Raw genomic sequence first — 20,630 nt, 5'->3', positions numbered from 1 at the left:
CAGATAGCTGCTGGAGATGTAAGGTTGTTGTGACAAGAGAGTGTTAGTGTGAATTGTGTCTAACTAGTCATTGATCAATGTCTGTAGGATGTCTTCTCACTGAGGCTATTATATGTCCATAAGATTATATCATAATCAACATAACCAATGTCTGGTATTAAATTGAAGGACATGATTGGATAGGATGTCGTAATACACAATTGGCTGGTTGTGACGATTATTCAATGTGTAGTTGAATGCCTTCAGCTGTATGAGAGAGGGAAAAAGAGAAGGGGGAGAGAGAGAAAGAGAGTGAGGGAGGGATAGAAAAGTAGCGGGCAGGAGGGGGAGCGAAAGTAAACAGATGTGGGAGGGAGGTTACTCTCTGACAAAGGTCAAATTGAGCCTGTCAACAACATGGATATTTTAATGTGAGCTGCCAGAGCACTCCATAACACAGTCAGATAGACAAACAGACTGACGGGGGACCGAGTACTTAACTCTCTCTCTCTCTCTCTCTCTCTCTCTCTCTCTCTCTCTCTCTCTCTCTCTCTCTCTCTTTCTCTCTCTTTCTCTCTCTCTCTCTCTCTCTCTCTCTCTCTCTCTCTCTCTCTCCCTCTCCCTCTCCCTCTCCCTCTCCCTCTCTCGATGCCGTCACTTTGGGCACGGCTTTAGGTGTGTTACTGAAGCTACTGTCACGGTGTAGGAGTTTCTGGTTGCCGTAGGAGAGAAGGTAGGATATGAGAATGTTGCTTATGCTTCACGGATGAATAGCGATGGTGATATTTCTTAAAGAAGAGTGCCTTGTAGATTGTATGGTTGAGCATGGCGTACTTCTTAAAGGAATGTTTATTCAAGTTATGCCGCTTTTTTCTCCGTCAACAAGGGTAACGATTTCAAATGTACCGCCGTTTATTCCAAATGAGCTATTGGAGCGCGGTGTTTTGAGTGTGGGGATGCTGGTCATAAGCGATATGCTTGACCGAAAAGGGAGAAGGCAGAGGGAGGGTAGCAGGTGGTCCTCGTAACGCCTGGGCCCACTGATGTAGGGAGAGGTGGGCCGACAGTGGTTGAGCAGCCACAAGCACCTGTTGCTGAGGAACAAGTTGTCTGTGTTGAGGGCACGGAGTTGCAACTTGTATTAGAGGGAAATGTTATGCAGCAGAAAAATATTGTTGTAGAAGGTAAGGATGGATCTGAAGAGCCAGTTCCTCAGACTGGTGAGGAGGTGCCCATTACGAGTGCTGGGTACAGGAGGGGGTTCATGTGGAGCTAGGCTCCCAGGTAGTGGAGGAGATGCCCACTAAGAGTAATGGGGTACAGGAGGGGGTTCATGTGGAGCTAGGCTCCCAGGTAGTGGAGGAGATGCCCACTACAAGTAATGGGGTACAGGAGGGGGTTCATGTGGAGCTAGGCTCCCAGGTAGTGGAGATGCCCACTACGAGTAATGGGGTTCAGGTGGGGCTAGTCTCCCAGGTAGTGGAGGAGATGCCTGGTACGAGTGATGGGGTGCAAGTGGGGAGTGTTGAAAGGGATGTGGTAGAGGGGAGTCAGTGGTCTGTGGCCTCAGCTGAGTAGGATCAGGAGAAGGATATGGATATCTATTTTGATATGATAGCAGCTGGTGAGGACTCAATTTACGATCTAGAGGAGATAAATGGGTTTCTGGATCAGACTTTTGGGAAATCTGTCAAATTGGCAGATTTATTTGATGTTGATAAGTTTGTGAGGTCAGCTGTGATGTTACAGAAGACGGTGGGGTTAGACCAGTTGAGTGAGAAGAAGCGGTTTCGCTTGAGGAAATGTGTTACTGCTGTTGCATCAGCAAAAAGTGGTGGGAAACGTGATCAGGTTAATAAGAGACAATTTAAATAATGATGATGATCATGCTTCATAGGGTGTCTTTTTTCTCTTTGGTTTCTCTGTGGTTTCTTCTGCTTTTCTTTTCACTTTTCTATATGGAGGTACTAAGGGTAGGTTCTGTCAATATTACAGTTTTTCTCAATTGCTAAAACACAATTTCTGAAACCTTGCTCCATTTCCTGAAAACATTAAACACAAAACCTCATCTTCAAGCACTATTTACATAACCTCTGACTCCTCTCGCAAAATGAAACATTCGCGTCAAAACAGTTTTACCTGTGTTCAAAATCAAACAGTGCTCTCAAATCATAAACAAAGTGATCAAAATGATATTCACTCTCAAGCAGTCAGTAAACAATACACTGAAAAATAGAAAACACATTGTTCAAAACATACAATTCTCAGGGAGAAGTAAATTTTTAATCAAAAAAAATATTCATATTTTTCCGTCATTGTCTTTTGATGAACGAAAACATGTTCTATCATAGTAGCTCAAAATTGATCAGAAATTACTACTCTGCTTTGCTCTTTGTAATTTTGTTTTTTGTTCTTTCTCCTGCTTGTACCCCTATTTTTACAGTACTGTACCCTGCATCTCACAAACGTGTCCTTTGTCTCTGTGATACTGTAATTCTTGTTCTTTGTTGATATGAACCTGCAACCAGTCAAAATCTATTCAGCAGTCAGTACTGTTAATAAATGGAAAGCACAATGTGCAGGGCCATACAATTTGTCCATTGTACAGTATACAGCCTACAATGCACTGTACTACAGTATACAATACTAAAAGGGACAAAAACCAGAGGAGTAAACATGTGATCAATGTGCTTCTTCTTGTCTTTGGGCTGGGTCAGGCCAGAGCACTTCGTCGACATCACAAGCAATATTGTTCCTCCTGAGGCAACGGGGGAAGAAGCCTCTTGTGTGCCGTATCCAGCCCTGACATGATTCCTCACCTATATCACCACAGGCTAAATCCATGGCTTGCAGCAGATTTACTCTGGTGTAGGGTTGTCTATCATACACTTTTCATCTCCAAGAGGAGAAAAACTCCTCAATCGGATTCAGGAAAGGCGAGTATGGAGGGAGGTACAAGTTCATAAACTGCCCATTGATGTTAAACCATTCCCTTACCTGAGCAGCTCGGTGGAAACTGACATTGTCCCACACTATCACATCGGTGGGAATGGGATTCTCATTTAGCTCTTGACCCTGCTGCTCTTGAACCTGCTGCTCAAATAAAATATCTCTTAGATTGGCAATAAATCTTAGAAGGTGCTGGGTGTTATATGGCCCGAGTGTAACATGGTGATGTAGAACACCATGGTTGCTGATAGCAGCACAGATTGTGACATTGCCACCTCGTTGACCAGGGACTTCAACAATGGCCCGCTGTCCAATCATGTTTCGGCCTCTCCTTCTCCTCTTTGTTAGATTGAAGCCTGCTTCATCGACAAAGATGAACTCATGGGGTCTGTCCAAGGATTCCAAGTCAAATATTGTCTGTGTAGAAATACAATATACTGTATGTGGGATTTTGTAAGTCGTACAGAGACAGTGCTATACTGTAGAGTACAATTAGGCTGTCACGCCCTGGCCTTAGTATTCTTTGTTTTCTTAATTATTTTGGTTAGGTCAGGGTGTGACATGGGGAATGTATGTGGTTTTTGTAGTGTCTAGGGTGGTTGTAAGGTTTAGGGGGTTTATTAGAGTAGTTGGGTTTATGTTTAGTATAGTAGTCTAGCTGTGTCTATGGTTGAGTGTAGGTATCTAGGAAAGTCTATGGTTGCCTGAATTGGGTCTCAATTAGAGACAGCTGGTTATTGTTGTCTCTGATTGGGAGCCATATTTAAGGCAACCATAGGCTTTAGCTGTTTGTGGGGAATTGTCTATGTTGAACGTTTGTAGCCTGTGTGTGTGCACTACGTTTATAGCTTCACGGTCGTTTGTTGTTTTTGTATAGTTTGTAATAGTGTTTCGTTTCATGTTCATCTTCGTAGTAAAATAAAAGAAGATGGCTTATTTTCCACATGCTGCGTTTTGGTCCGTCTCTCCTCCACACGATCGTGACATAGGCTTCTGATTTACATACATTGTATGTACTGAAGAGTAATGTCATTCACATAGTATGTGTTAGTACTGTAGACAATCTGGATTATAGTAAATGTTTCTGAATGTACACTTACTTGCACATACTGAGCTCGCAATCCTTTCACCCTTGGTGAGTTGCGCTCAAAAGGTACTCTGTATACTTGTTTCATTCGCATCCTGTTACGATGGAGGACACGGTCAATTGTGGAAATGCTCACACTGTCGATTCCCTGGAAGTGTGTGTTGTCTTGAATCACTCGTTCCTGGATTTCTCTGAGTCGTATTGCATTATCTTGAAGGACCATGCCAACTATAACGGCCTCTTGCTCCCGAGTGAATATAGCTGTCCTTCCACCTGCATGTGGCAGCCTTGCAATTCTACAAAAAGTAGTTGTGCAGATACAAAACATATTCATGCAGTACAATACATACAGTGATTAACTTTCCAAATGTCTATTGAAACAGCTGCATATAGTGTAGTACAGTAAATTTGCAATTACAAAAATACAGTAGTATACTGTACCTGTTCTCTTCTCTGAATGTCCTTACTATGGTGGACACAAAGTCCTGCTTCCCTCATTGTCAGTCCATGGACAAGAACATGGTCTATAACTGTTGCTCGAATTTCATCAGATATTTCCACTCTTCCTCTTCGTCCTCTTCCTCTTTCTTGCCCTCCTCCTCCTCCTCTTCCTCCTCGTCGCCCACCTCGCATACGCACTCGTCCTCGTCCTCTCACATTGTTTCTTCTATCCATTCTCAGACTTTCTCCTTCCCACCTTCAACAACCTGTTTGCTCTCTGAACTGGCTTACATTGGTTGTGTCGCATCATTTGAAACAGGTTAAATAAATTTTGAGTGGTTGTGTTCAATCAATGACATGTGTTCTCTATTTGTATTTGATTGTTGCCACTTGTGTTTACCAGTATGGATGACATGTGCATTAGAGTGCAGAATGTGTTTTGAGAATGTGTTTAGAGTTTTGCTGAAAAGTCTAAGTGAGATCTGCAAATTGTGTTTTACCATGTGAAATGGTTTAAGGTATTGACAACAGACTGCATAATTAGCTAAATGAGTCCAGGCAACTGAGAACTTTGTTCAGCTAATGGGTTTTAGTGTTTTAGCAATTGAGAAAAACTGTAATGGGGGAAGGGACAGGAATAAGAGGGCTTGGGTATTAGAAGTAATAAAACAGAAAAGGCTTAATGTAGTTTTCCTACAGGAAACACATAGCGATGAGGCTAATGAGGTTGACTGGGGTATGTGGTGGGAGGGGCAGCATATACTCAGTCATGGTACTGATTTCAGTGCTGGGGTGGCAATCTTGTTTTCCTCAGGCTTAGGGGTGACTGTGGTATCTACAACAGAGATTGTCAAGGGTCGGGTTTTATTGGTCAAGGTGGATGTTATGTATTTTTATTTTTATTTGTTAATGTTTATGCTCCTAATGAGGGTACAGAGCATATTGTTGTTTTTGATCAAATAAAGGAAACCTTAAGACAGTGTGACCAAGAGGGGTGTATGGTTTTAGGGGGGGGACTGGAACTGTACAGTGGATCGTACTGTTGATCGCACCGCTGAAGAACCTCAACTGCGGTCAGCCACTTGCCTGTCTGGTCTATTAACTGAGTTTGAGCTTTCTGATGTGTGGAGAGTAAGGAATGCAAAAGTTAGGCAGTACACATGGCTAAAAGTTAATGAAGGTTGTGTCAGTGCAGCAAGGTTAGACAGGTTGTATGTATCTGAGCAATACTGTAGTTGGGTTGGAAGGTGTGCCATTACTCCTGTGGGTTTCTCTGATCATCATATTGTTACTGTTGATATTCACTTGTCCTGTCCACGAAGGTCATCACCTTACTGGTATTTTAATGTTAAATTGTTACATGATGTCATTTTTTGTGAAAGGTTTTTGTTGTTTTGGGAAAAATGGAGTGTTACAAAAGGGAATTGTGAGTCCTTGAGACAATGGTGGGAGGTTTGGAAGGCCCAAATACGATTTTTTTGTCAACAGTATACTGCTCTGTCTCAAACTGAAGTTAAAGAGACTATCAAGGCCCTTGAACAGGACATCAAATCTATTGAATTGAAGCTGCTCACTCAGAACGACTAGTCATGAACTTACAGGACAAGAGACATGAACTGAGGTCGTTTCTGCATGAAAGAGTGAAGGGTGCCTTGATTAGGTCTCGTTTCGCTTCCCTCAAGGATATGGATGCTCCTAGCGCTTTAAAAAAAAAACTAGGACAGTCAACATTGCAACGTAAACAGATGGTCTGCCTTCGTCTCCCTGATGGGAAGGTGACCACGGATGACAGTGAAATGCGTCAACATGCTGTGGATTTCTACTCGGCCCTCTATAAGGCGGAGGATTGTGACTCTCTGTGTACTGAACAGTTGTTACACGGTCTTCCTCAATTGGGACCTGAGCAGAGAGTCGCATTGGACTCTGACATTACACTGCAAGAGCTGTCCACAGCAGTTATGCAGCTCTCAACAGGCCGAGCCCCTGGCATTGATGGTTTACCATCTGAGTTCTATACGCACTTTTGGGGGCCTATTGGGGAGGATTTTTATGAAGTGGTGTGTGAATCTTTTCATGAGGGTTCTCTTCCTGTATCCTGTCAACGTACGGTGCTTTCACTGTTGACAAAAAATTGGGATTTGGCTCTCGTAAAAAATTGGAGACCTGTTGCTTTGCTGTGCGCAGAATACAAAATTGTTTCTAAATGTCTCTCAAACAAGTTGAAAGAGTATCTGGGATTGTTGGTCCACAAGGACCAGTCCTACTGTGTACCTGATCGCTCTATTGTTGACAACTTGTTTCTGATAAGAGATGTTTTAGGCATTTGTAAACTGTCTGATGTAAATGTGGGTTTACTTTCTTTGGATCAGGAGAAGGCTTTTGATCGTGTGGACCACCAGTACTTGTTTAAAACAATGAAAGCCTTTGGGTTTGGGGATGTTTTTTTGTTTGGATGAATTTACTGTATGCTGGGGCTCTCTGCTCGTATATGGTGAAGGTGGGGGGTGGTTTCAGTTGCCCCATCCCTGTCCAAAGGGGCATCAGGCAGGGATGCCCAATTTCAGTGCAGTTATATAGTCTGGCGATTGAACCAATGCCTTGTTTTTTTAAGAGCGAAGCTTACTGGTTTCTCTGTGCCAGGTGTAATGAAGGGTCCCACGATAGCACTGTCTGCGTATGCAGATGACGTGACAGTTTTTATTACAGGGGGTGAGGATGTTAACCTTTACTTAATACCCATCCCGGGTCCGGGATCCTCCTCATCAAAAAAGCTGACTAGCATAGCCTAGCCTAACGGGACAGGGATATCATATAATATAATTTTCATGAAATCACAAGTCCAATACAGCAAATAAAATATAAACATCTTGTGAATCCAGCCATCATTTCCGATTTTTAAAATGTTTTACAGCGAAAACACAATATGTATTTCTATTAGCTAACCACAATAGCCAAACACACAACCGCATATTTTCACCATGTTTCCACCACATAGGTAGCTTTCACAAAACCGACAAAATAGAGATAAAATTAGTCACTAACCAAGAAACAACTTCATCAGATGACAGTCTTATAACATCATGTTATACAATACATTTATGTTTTGTTCGAAAATGTGCATATTTGAGGTATAAATCATAGTTTTACATTGCAGCCACAATCACAAATAGCACCAAAGCAGCCAGAATAATTACAGAGAGCAACGTGAAATACGTAAATACTCATCATAAAACATTTATGAAAAATACATGGTGTACAGCAAATGAAAGATAAACATCTTGTGAATCCAGCCAATATTTCCGATTTTTTAAGTGTTTTACAGCGAAAACACAATATATATTTCTATTAGCTCACTACAGTAGCCAAACACACAACGCAATTTACTCCCCGCAAAAATAGCTTGCACAAAATCGAAAAAATGTAGATAAAATTAATCACTAACCTTGAACAAATTCATCAGATGACAGTCTTATAACATCATGTTATACAATACAATTATGTTTTGTTCGAAAATGTGCATATTTAGAGCTACAAATCCTGATTATACATTGTGAATAAGTAGCATCGATTCACCAGAATCTCCGGAGATATTTTGGACACTCACCTAATCTGACCAAAGAACTCATCATAAACTTTACATAAAAATACTTGTTGTATGGCAAATGAAAGATACACTGGTTCTTAAGGTTCTCTCAAACACTTTAAAGGTGTATGAGGGGGCCTCCTCAGCTAGAGTCAATTGGGGAAAGAGTGAAGCGCTGTGGGCAGGTCAGCTTCAGTTGGGGTCCGCTCCACGGTTACAGGGGGGGTTCAGTGGGGCAGAGATGGGATGAAGACTTTGGGGGGTTTTCTAGGCTCCGATGTCTTTCAGAAAAAGAACTGGGAGGGTGTATTGGAGAAAGTGTGTGCCAGACTGTCAAGATGGAAATGGGTGCTGCCCCAGCTGTCTTATAGGGGAAGGGTCCTGGTAGCTAATAATCTTGCTGCCTCTACCCTGTGGCACAGACTAATGATTTTGCAGCCACCAAATGGTCTGATACAAGAGCTTCAGAGGACCATTGTCAATTTCTTCTGGTCTGGACAACACTGGATCAAAGCTGCAGCCCTGTACCTGCCACTGCATGAGGGTGGGCAAGGCCTGGTAGACATTTCCTCTAGGATCATGGCTTTCCGGCTTCAAGCAGCCCAGAGACTGTTGTACAGAGACGGTTCTAGCTGGGTCGAAACAGCCTACACATTGATGAGGAGAGCATGCTGTTTGGGCTTAGACAAGCACCTTTTCCTCTTAAAGCTGGAGGGGGGTGAGTTGAATGGCCTGACTCCATTTTATGAGTCTGTTATGCAGGCTTGGAGAGTCCTTGTCAAGTCCCGTAAGGCCTGTACGCCACCAGGGATGTGGCTTTTTGAAGAGACTCTTTTTCACAACACTGCCATCCAGTCCCGTGTTCTGGGTTCAGCTAGCCTACGTTCATGCCTGTTAGGCGTGGGGTGTACCAAGCTGGGTCATCTGATGCGGAGCAGGAGCAGATCGTTGGAGGAGCTGGGAGAAAGAGCGGGGATCCGATCATCTCGCCTACTGAGGAAGGTCGTCGCTGAGGTCTGTGACTCCTTGCCAGTGCTTCATCTGCAGTATGTGACTGACACTTCCAATTCTGATCGGTGGAAGGAGGGTCTGGATGATGTGTTCCCTGCACTGATTGTTAGTGCTGCGGCGGGGGCATTCAAGGAGGACGTGGGGATGATGCTTTCCTTTGATACCCCAGAGCTGGGGGAGTTCAAGGAGGTGGGAAAGAAGGCCATGTACAGAATATGTGTAAAGGTGTCCCATGCCTCTTCCCTGGAAGGGGTAAAATCGACGAGGTGGGTGGGTATGCTTGGTCCAGGTGCCTCTCCAAAAGGCTGTTGGCGATCATTATACAAACTGATAAGAGGACAGCTGACCTCCAATGGAGGATAATACATGGAGCCATAGCCATCAACATGCATCTGGTACACCTGGACCCTACTGTTGCAGAGGGGTGTCCATTCTGTGCTGAGTCTGAAACTCTGGCACATCTGTTTTTACTGTGTCCCAGGTTGGTCGGGATGATTGACCTGATCACTAATTGGTTCTCAACGTTGGGAGAGGTTTTCTCTTCCCAACTTTATATATTTGGGCCAAAGTACAGGTTTAGTCAAAAGGGTGTAGTTGTGTTGCTTAATTTTGTGTTAGGGGCAGCAAAATTAGCAATATGGAAGACCCGAAAGAACAGTATTCGCGGACAGGGGTCTGTGGATGTGGTGGGAATGCTGGAGGGAATGTTGGCGGCGAGACTAAGGGTTGAGTTTGCCTATTATAAACTTGTCAACAATATTGATCTGTTTATGAGTATATGGGGTACTCAGAGGCGTTTGTGTTTAGTTACTGTGGAGGAGGAATTGGAGTTGTGTTTTAATTTATGTGTAACTGTGGTTTTGTATGAGTATTTATTGTGTGGTGGGCTCCCAGACCCAATAAAGATTATTTAAAACTCTCGCTCTCTCGCTCTCTCGCTCTCTCGCTCTCTCACTCTCTCACTCTCTCTCGCCGAGAACTGCTGAGTTTGTTAGTATACAAGAGGACATACCTCCTTTTTCCTTCCTCTCATAAATCCCTGAGCATGAGAGACATGGCAGTGGCTGGGCGAGTTGGGAGGTAGACAGACTGTTTGAGAAAGTCTGTGGACATTGTCATTCAATAAGACCAGCTAGATAAATGTTGTATGGATATTAACTTGATTTATTTCTGTATACTCAGATTCTGGAATTGTTAAATTTTCTGTATTTGTCTATTATCTATTTGTGGACTATAGAGGTGATTGGGAAAGTGTAATAGATATTCTGGAATAGGAATTTGAGGACAATAGGAACGTTGTGGATAATCGTCATAGTTCTAGTAATGTCATTATGGTACAAATCCTGCAGAGAGATGGCAGAGGGCAATCAGAGGACGAGATTAGGGTTTGTGTTTGGAAACCAAAATGTCTGTATTTAATAAGTAGTAAGGATGTGGTGATTTAAAACTAAACCCCTCTGACTGACTTTCCACTGCTCTGGTAATGTCCTAGCAGACACACATTATCACTCAGGGCCTGATTCATAGTTTCCTTGTCTTTTCCTCCAAACAAGTATTTACAGTTTATAATAAAAGTGCCAAAATGAGAATATTTTAAACAACTTCTAACTGAAAATGATTGTCCGCAATCATCAGATTAGCATGTGTGTTATTAGAGAAGGGAAAGAGTGAGAAAATGTATAGAAAGAGAGAGAGACCTCTGCACTAACCGTTAGGACAGACAGACAGGATAGCCCTAACATTACCCAGCTAGCACATTTGTCTCCTTGGAAGTTGTTGGAACGAACGTTTTTGGTTTCCCATTGGTTCTTGGAACGAAGCCATAAAGCCGTGTTCACATTACCCATAAGCACCCCGTTACATTGCACCAGATGTCATGCATTTCAATGGGGACGTCCACAACGGAGTGGAAACGCAACGCCCCCTTGCAGTTCAATGCTCCATTGCGAGACGGATGCTGCATGCTTTGAATTTCTGTCGTCTTCAGTCCAGCCCGTCTAACAACAGGAAGTTACCAAACTACAGAAGAAGATGAAAATATGTGGTTTTCGGTGATGGCTTTATGGGATAGATAGCAACTTGTAAACAATTACCCATTCCTATAAGTGAGTACTATTTTAATAGTATTTTAATAGTAATGTTAAATAATACACATGGGCTGTTAAGCCAATTGTATTATATGACTGTTGCCTCCCGTTTAAGTTTATTGTGATGGTAATGATGATAATTATTAGGTGGTCACTAGCTACAATGGTATCTTCAACCTAGACTATCTTTTAGCTAGCTAGCAGCTATGCAGTGCAAGCTAGCTTGACTTGCTATAAAGTTAGAGAAACAAGTTTTATTATCACCTGAAACAGTATATTTATCCTGTCTTGATTGAAAAGGTGATATTTTGCTAAATGTATGCGATCTCTGATGAGAGACAGGCTCTCCTCCATCTTACGTTACAAACACTACATTCAGTATTGGGGCAAGATTGTGAAGATTATGTACTTTTAAACATTCTGAGAACGGAAGTGAAAATACACATTTAGGTTGCAGGGTGGTTTTGAGAATGCTTTACTCTGGTTCGTTTCAAGTTTTCCTGGGAGGTTTTATTAACGCTCTGAGAACAGAAATTATAGGTTATTTGGAGGTTTTTTAAAAACTTCCTTAAAACTTTCACTGAATGTTTCAGAGACTTTTAAAAACACTGTTAGCTTATTTGGGGTTAACTTTTAGAACTCCAAGCAGAAAGGACCCATTTCCTTAGATATTACTCATGCAAGTAATTTTGTTTTGTTTTGCAACACGGCATCTGTGAGATTCAAACCTGGAGCTAGCATGCCATGTTTTTTTACGCATACAAAGCTGTTCACTTTAGTCTATTCAAACAGACCGCATTTCAAAGGAAAAAAGAACTCATTAAGATCAGGTGTGGCCAATTAGTGGGCGCAGGCAATACACCTGAACACGAACACACTTAACAAGATAGAGGATAGAGAGAGTTTGGTTGATGCTGAGAACGGAATGTATATGTGTAACAAGTGTTGAATTTCGTTTGTAGAGTTACACAAAATCTGAATTGTTCCATGCCTGACATTACTGTACATTACATTGTTGCTGTAAGTGCCCTTTGTAATGTTGCACACTTCCTTCTCATCCCTCATAAACAATCGGTTACGTTACTCGCGTTGAGACCTTGAAGTAGTGCTTCCCCTTGCTCTGCAAGGGCCGTGGCTTTTGTGGAGCAATGGGTAACGATGCTTCGTGGGTGACAGTTGTTGATGTGTGCAGAGGGTCCCTGGTTCGCACCCGGGTCGGGGCGAGGGGACGGACGAAAGTTAAACTGTTACATTGATGCTGTTGACCCGGATCACTGGTTGCTGCGGAAAAGGAGGAGGTCGAAAGGGGGGTGAGTGTAACGGATGTGAAATGGCTAGCTAGTTAGCGGTGGTGCGCGCTAATAGCGTTTCAATCAGTTACGTTACTCGCTTTGAGACCTTGAAGTAGTGGTTCCCCTTGCTCTGCAAGGGCCGTGGCTTTTGTGGAGCAATGGGTAACGATGCTTCGTGGGTGTCAGTTGTTGATGTGTGCAGAGGGTCCCTGGTTCGTGCTCGGGTCGGGGCGAGGGGACGGACTAAAGTTAAGCTGTTACACAAGTGCATATCACGTCACTGTACATAACGCCTGGCTGTCATTGAAAAAGTTGGCTAGTACATTGCATTTGCATTACACTGTTATGTGAAAAAACATTATTATTATTGGCCCTGTCTACTATACCCATGTGGAAGAGAGGAGTTTGGCGTATAAGGGCAGAACAGCATTTGTTTATGGAAGTTTTTCCTGTCATTATCAGAGAATAAAAGATCCCCGCCATCCCTGATAATTTGTTCATATGTAAGGCAATAAAAACACAATGCAGAGGCAATCTACACCCTTCACATATGTTCTTAAATAATATTCGTAGAACGTTCTCAAAAATGTAAAGTTTTCTTGTGTTTTTGTATTGTTCTCTGAACAATTTGAGAACATTACTTTAAATTGAACCATGAGGAAACCTGCAGGAAATGTTATGCTGAAGTACTGAAATTCCCACAGAAGAATGATGTTTCTTAACTTTCCTGTAACAATTGAATAACATGACTTTGAATAGAACCATGAGGAAACCTGTATATAACGTTTTGCCGAAGTACTGAAATTCCTACAGAAGAACATTGTTTCTTAACTGTTTTGGGAAAATTTTATAACATGACTGTAAATAGAATCACGAGCAAACCAGTAGGAAGCGTTACGCTGAGGTACTGAAATTCCCACAGAAGAACGTTGTTTCTCTGAACTATTTGAGAACATTCCCAATGTCAAACCAGTTGGAGAACGTTCCAAGCCATTACAACCTTTAAAATAAATGTAACCATTTTCAAACTTTTAGGAAACGTTTTTTTAAAGTAATGAATTACCAATAAAATAAAGTGTTCTTTTCACTTTCCTTAAATGTTCTAAGAATGTTCCAAAGCCAAGCAACTATCCTGCACCATTCCCAGAACATTGTGGGAAGGTTGTATGCAAAATAACTATAGGACTACCATGCTCTCACCAAGATCTAACAAACATATGGTTCTCAGAATGTGCTGGCTGGTTAGTGTGTGATATTATGAGCCACACAGCTTGACTTTTCAATCTCTCTTTCTTTCTCTTTCTCTTTCTCTCTCTCGCTCTTTATTTCTCTCTCTTCTCGGCAACACCTGACAGAGGGAGAGACAGATGATTCACCACCGATTAAAGAACAACAGGCTTATTGTTCTCTCATCTCACGCCCTCCTTTCTCTCTCTCCCTTCATCCCCCTCAGCGAATCATCGACGCCGTTCACGGCGCTGAAATGGAACGCCGGTGTGATTTTCTCCTGCTTTTCTTTTCCCTTTGTCTCTCTTGTCTCTCTTTATTTTTTCTTCTTCCAACCCCAAGCGTTCCTGGAGCACTGGAGGCCTCTCTCCTTTTACCGTTTCCTTTCCGCCCAGATTAAGTGTGACAGATTGGCAAAGAGAGCACATGACAGGGTTCAGACAGCAGACACCAATAAGATCAGACTTGTGATGTGTAATTAAGAGGTCACAAGAGGGCCAGTGCTGACACACCCACAGACAAACATCAGCAGACACTCATTTCAACCATATGATCCACAACCTGTTATTAAAGAACATTCCCTCCCCTACACCCACTCCACGAGATGTTATCTACATTTTGTCACAAGAAAACTGTCTGATCAAGAGAGAGAAAGAGAAAGAGAGGGGGGGGTAGAGAGAGACATAGGAAAGCTAGAACGCGAGAGAGAGAGAGAGAGAGAGAGAGAGAGAAACATACAAACCATCACAGCAGAGAGGTTGATATTGGAAGTGAAAGCTTGACGTATGTTAAAATGCCAGTGATTTGATTAGACTTGGGTGACATTCTTTTCTTTCACACACATCTGAGAGGAGAGAGAGCGCGAGGCATCTGCTACTGCCGAAACACATTAACTCCTGTGAACTCTGAGAGGCTCAGGGAGAAGTGAAGGGGTTTTTGATTCCACTTTCTCATTCCATTTAGTCAACTCTGAGATGTTTTAATGCTGTAAAAGTGACAAGGAGACGATTCTATAGATGAGTTATGACAGCAGAGGAGGGATTGCAAAAACAAGATGTACTGCTTTTACTTCTACAAGACAGATGGCCACTTCAGTGGCAAGGACCATTAAAAATAAACATCAGAGCAGGACATGATAGTATTAAAGTCTACTAGTAGTATTACAGCCTACTATTTCTAATATGATTGGACGGTGATCTTGACATATTGTGTATTGGTGTGTATTACTTCAGTTAAAAGAGACCTTGGGGTTCAGAAAGTGCCTCTACAGATGACCTGCTGTCTCTCCCAGTCTTGACCAAGACTGTCGTTGAGATAGAGAAAGAGATATACTGGCACAATAAAGAAAGATTCAATTCAAGGAAAATGGAGGGGATGGGTGTCTGTATGATAGATAGATGTAAAGACAGAAAGAAAAGGAGAGAAAAATGCTAAAGTAAGGGAGAGAGTTAAAACGTGTGAGGGAGAGAATGCAGTGAAGGAAGAAAAGAGGGATGGAAAAAAGTATCCTGGCGGTTGGGTCCATCAGAAAATTAAATAAAAATTATTATAAAGGCTCGGACCTGACATTGAAAAATAGTGAAATTATACAAGTGAGCAGGGTAAAGAAAGAGGAGTTATGGTATTTGGCACAGGGAAGTGAGGAGAGCCCAGGGATGCCTTTGTCGTCAAAAGTGCCGTCACCGATGGAGAGAGCTTAGCCTCGTTGTAATTGAATATGGGTCTGGAACCAGCTGCCTAGCCACCAGTCGAAAGAGACGGAAGGAAAAACAGAGAGAGATTGAGGGACAGAGAGAGAGCGAGAGAAGGAGCAGAAAGAGGGATAGTGAGAGAGGGAGAAAGACATGAAGAGAGAGAAAAGAGAAAAAAGATGTGTAAGGTAAAAGAAATGGAACCAACAAAAGTAGAAAGTGCTTAGAATTGCACAGTGACAACATTTAGACAGAGAGGGAGTGTGTGGGGGTGGATGTGCCAAACACAGTTAGAGTGAAAGGCCTGGGGTGTCCAGCTAGCAGAAATGAGGGTAATTCTTCAAACGTGTTGGGAAGGGTTTGGGGAGAGGGCCAACCTGTTTATTTTACAATCTTATGCCACTCTCTCTCATACTCTCTCGTACTCTTTAGGAATGAGACAGACTCCGACATTCTTTCTCTATCTTACTCTCTCCTCTCTTTCTTCCTCCCCCTCCCTCCTTCCTCTCTCTGTCGTGACCAGGGGATACTCCATTTCAGTCAGCTCAGTAAACTCACACTGACAGAACGTTGCTTGCAGCGACAGGTCTAATGTTACTCCACTGATTAGGAAAGAGAAGGGATGAAAGGAGAGAATAACCAAAGATCACTTTTGGCATTTGACATTAAAGATGACATCTTACTTATTTTCTTTCTCATTCCATCTTTCTTCATCTCTTCTCAGGCGTGTGTGGCCTGTGGCTGCTGTGTGTGTGTGTGTGTGTGTGTGTGTGTGTGTGTGTGTGTGTGTGTGTGTGTGTGTGTGTGTGTGTGTGTGTGTGTGTGTGTGTGTGTGTGTGTGTGTGTGTGTGTGTGTGTGTGTTAGTCTAGGGAGTAGTTGTAACACTAATAACTCTCTCTGATCTGACTGCCTGTCAATCAAAGAGGTAGCAGCCAAACATCATGTCCTCTGGTGACATACACCATAATCAAACTATTAGCTACGTCTATTCAAACCACTACACTGACACATGAACACAGAAGCATACTGTCTTACATCCCATCTTTCCACATTCAGATATGATTAAAGAAGTATAGTAAAGTATGTATATTTTTATTGTAGTGTGTGTGTGTGTGTGTGTGTGTGTGTGTGTGTGTGTGTGTGTGTGTGTGTGTGTGTGTGTGTGTGTGTGTGTGTGTGTGTGTGTGTGTGTGTGTGTGTGTGTGTGTGTGTGTGTGTGTGTGTGTGTGTGTGTGTGTGTGTGTTTTTGTGTGTGTGTGTGTGTGTGTGTGTGTGTGTGTGTGTGTGTGTGTGTGTGTGTGTTTTTGTGTGTTTCTGTGTGTATATGTGTGTGTGTGCATCGTATGCATCGCGTGCATGTGTGTGTCCACATAAAAGAGCACCAGTGTGTTAATGGATTCCCCCATTAAGCCCATCAAGGCCCAACAGAGGATGTAGCAGCAGCTTGGCAGAGGAAAGGTTAGTCCTGTTTGGGAGCGAGGCATGTAGGTGGTGTGTGGAGTGTCTTGTGTTCCTGCTGGAACGTGGCCGCTCTGGGATTGTGGTGCTGGGGATATGATAATTGGGCGTCATTGGGGGTTGCCAGAGCTCAGATGCACAGAAGACAGGTTTTAACATAATCATATCGCCAAATGGAAATATATGTGAGTACTCCCATATGTGTGTGTGCTGCATTCCTGTAGAGTTCAGAAGGTAGCCCTGGCAGTGTGGCGTGGGGCTGTGGTACTGATGGTTGAGGGTTGGGGTCTGAGGGGCTGTGATGCTGAGGGATGAGGGTTGGGGTTCTGAGGGGCTGTAGTGCTGTTGTGCTGAGGGATGAGGGTCTGAAGGGTTGTGATGCTGAGGGATGAGGGTTGGGGTTCTGAGGGGCTGTAGTGCTGTTGTGCTGAGGGATGAGGGTCTGAAGGGTTGTGGTGCTGAGGAATGAGGGTTGGTGGTCTGAGTGGTTTTGGTGCTGACGGATGAGGGTTGGGGGTCTGAGGGGCTGTGGGGTTGAGGGTTGGGTGTCAGAGGGGCTTTGGGACTGAGGGTGAGGGTTGGGGGTCTGAGGGGTTTTGGTGCTGAGGGTTGGGGGTCTGAGGGGCTGTGGGGTTGAGGGTTGGGTGTCAGAGGGGCTTTGGGACTGAGGGTGAGGGTTGGGGGTCTGAGGGGTTTTGGTGCTGAGGGTTGGGGTCTGAGGGGCTGTGGGGTTGAGGGTTGGGTGTCAGAGGGGCTTTGGGACTGAGGGTGAGGGTTGGGGGTCTGAGGGGTTTTGGTGCTGAGGGTTGGGGTCTGAGGGGCTTTGGGGCTGAGGGTTGGGTGTCAGAGGGGCTTTGGGACTGAGGGTGAGGGTTGGGGTCTGAGGGGCTTTGGGGTTGAGGGTGAGGGTTGGGCGTCTGAGGGGCTGTGGGGTTGAGGGTTGGGGTCTGAGGGGCTTTGGGGCTGAGGGTGAGGGTTGGGGTCTGAGGGGCTTTGGGGTTGAGGGTGAGGGTTGGGGGTCTGAGGGGCTGTGGAGTTGAGGGTTGGTGGTCTGAGGGGCTTTGGGACTGAGGGTGAGGGTTGGGGGTCTGAGGGGTTTTGGTGCTGAGGGCTGAGGGTTGGGGGTCTGAGTGGTTGTGGGGTTGAGGGTTGGGGGTCTGAGGGGCTGTGGAGTTGGGGGTTGGGGGTCTGACAGGCTGTAGGGTTGAGTGTTGGGGGTCTGAGGGACTGTGGTGATGTGGGAAGGCCATAAATTAGCTCAAATCAAATATTAGCTGGATGGGGACACTGGGAAAGCAGAAGGTATGACGGGAGCCTTCAGCCAGTCAGACTGGTAGTCAAAGAGTCACTGTTCAGTCATTCAGAGTGGAGGTATGACACACACACACACACACACACACACACACACACACACACACACACACACACACACACACACACACACACACACACACACACACACACACACACACACACACACAACTCTCTCTGTCCTTGATCTCTTTCTCTCTTTCACTGTATTTCTCTCTCTCTCCTGAGAGCCAGGTGTGATAGTTTTGACCCTGTATGTTTTATATCCCCCACCAGGGTGTTGGGGAGTTGAAGAGGTGAGGGCTGAGGGTCAGGGCTGTCAACACACACACACACACACACACACACCTTGCTGGGGTCAGGTCAGGGCTGGGGAGAGAGAGTGGTTGTTGGGCTAGACCCAGGCCAAAATGAAATAATTTATTATTTGTCACAAGCTTTGCAAACAACAGGTGTACACTAACAGTGAAATGATGGGCCCTTCCCAACAATACAGAGAGAAAACTAGAAAAATAATAAAAAGATAATAAATACACACTGGCGGTAAAGATGGTTGAAGGAGGTAAAGAACCGGTTAAAGAGAGGTAAAACTCATTAAACCTGTAAAGTCTACTCTCCTCTTTCATTGTCTCCGTTAATCTTTTATTCATTCACCTCTGTCTTCATCACTCTCCGTCAAAAGGGCAAAGATCTGTTATCTGTAGATTATGCAATTTTCCTCGGCCCTAATAGGAATGTGTCAAAATCAGGATTTGAATTACATGACAAACGTCCATAATATGATTCATATACATATGATACTTGGTGAGAAGCAGTTCTCTTTATGTGTCTCTATGTGATTTGTGAACGTGTGTGTTTGTGTTTTGTGAACGTGTGTGTTTGTGTTTGTGTTTTGTGAACGTGTGTGTTTGTGTGATTTGTGAACGTGTGTGTTTGTGTGTTTTGTGAACGTGTGTGTTTGTGTGATTTGTGAACGTGTGTGTTTGTGTGATTTGTGAACGTGTGTGTTTGTGTGATTTGTGAACGTGTGTGTATGTGTGTTTTGTGAATGTGTGTATGTGTATTTTGTGAATGTGTGTGTTTGTGTGTTTTGTGAACAGGTGTATGTGTGTTTTGTGAATGTGTGTGTTTTGTGAACAGAGATGTGGAGCGGGAGCAGGCGTGACAGTACCCCCCCTCTAGAGGTGCCACCTGGCGTCCTACTTGGGCGATCTTGACGGGCCGGCCAAGGCACGGCGTGGAAGCCTGTCGAGCCAACTGAGGCTTGTGAGCCTCTCGAGACACCTGAGGCATGGGAGCCTGACGAGCCAGCTGAGGCATCCCCGGTTGCTTCGGCAGTGGCACCCGGACCCGACGTCGCCAACAAAAACAAAAAACTCCCTGATGCCTCAAATTGTCGAGTCAGCATTCTGTAAGGACAGACACTGAGAGATGAGAAGCAAGTGCAGGGAGTGAATATTTAATGAATAAACCGACAGGAAACAAAACATGAACAGCGTCTGGACAAGGGACACATAACGACATTAATGCTGACTCGAGAAAGAAACTGAGGAAGTGACAGATATAGGGGAGGTAATTAATAACGTGATAGAGTCCAGGTTAGTCTGATGAAGAGCTGATGCGCGTAACGAGGGTGACAGGTGTGCGTAATGATAAGCGGCCTGGCGACCTCCCGCGCCAGAGAGGGGGAGCGGGAGCAGGCGTGACACTATATAACACTATACAGACTAATAAAGCCTTTATGACATGTCACAGAGTTATGAAGAGTTATGAAAGGTCGAAGAGTTATGGCTTCTCCAGGCATCTACCCATAAATACAACATCATGAACAGTGACTTCATGTGTTTATGTGTAAATGATGGAATGTGTCTTTATGGCTGTCAGGGGCTATCTGTGAATACAAATGTAGGATCATAATTTGAGCAGGTTTGCCACAGCGGGAAAATAATCCTGCAGCAACAGGAAATATGAATTGTTATGTGGATTATAATTAATTGGCATTTTTTGTAGCGACTGGCATATTAAAGTGGAAATTACAGTGTCTTGCAAAAGTATTCACCCCCTTGCTGTTTTTCATATTTTGTTGCATTACAACCTGTAATTTAAATTGATCTTTATTTGGAGTTTATGTAATGGACATACACAAAATAGTCCAAATTGGTGAAGTGAAATGAAAAAATAAAAAAAACTTTAAAGTGGTGCGTGCATATGTATTCAGCCCCTAATTAAGATCTGGTGCAACCAATTACCTTCAGAAGTCACATAATTAATGAAATAAAGTCCACCTGTGTGCAATCTAAGTGTCACATGATCTGTCACATGATCTCAGTATATATACACCTGTTCTGAAAGGCCCCATAGTCTGCAACACCACTAAGCAAGGGGCTCCACCAAGCAAGCGGCACCATGAAGACCAAGGAGCTCTCCAAACAGGTAAGGGACAAAGTTGTGGAGAAGTACAGATCAGGGTTGGGTTATAAAAAAATATCCGAAACTTTGAACAACCCACAGAG

The 20,630-nt window shown here is 43.7% G+C and overlaps 1 long non-coding RNA gene across 1 annotated transcript; it reads left to right on the top strand.

The window, feature by feature from the left end:
* The first annotated feature begins 588 nt into the window (after nt 1–588).
* On the top strand, nt 589–20,168 carry LOC139544670 (uncharacterized). The gene is made up of 2 exons (XR_011668916.1): nt 589–712; nt 19,258–20,168. It is a non-coding gene; the product is annotated as an uncharacterized lncRNA (long non-coding RNA).
* Nucleotides 20,169–20,630: the final 462 nt, after the last annotated feature.

The sequence above is a fragment of the Salvelinus alpinus genome, chromosome 18 (assembly GCF_045679555.1).
Source record: "Salvelinus alpinus chromosome 18, SLU_Salpinus.1, whole genome shotgun sequence".
Classification (NCBI taxonomy): Eukaryota; Metazoa; Chordata; class Actinopteri; order Salmoniformes; family Salmonidae; genus Salvelinus; species Salvelinus alpinus.
Note: the sequence above shows the minus strand (reverse complement) of the source record. Positions and strands in the feature narration are given on the sequence as shown.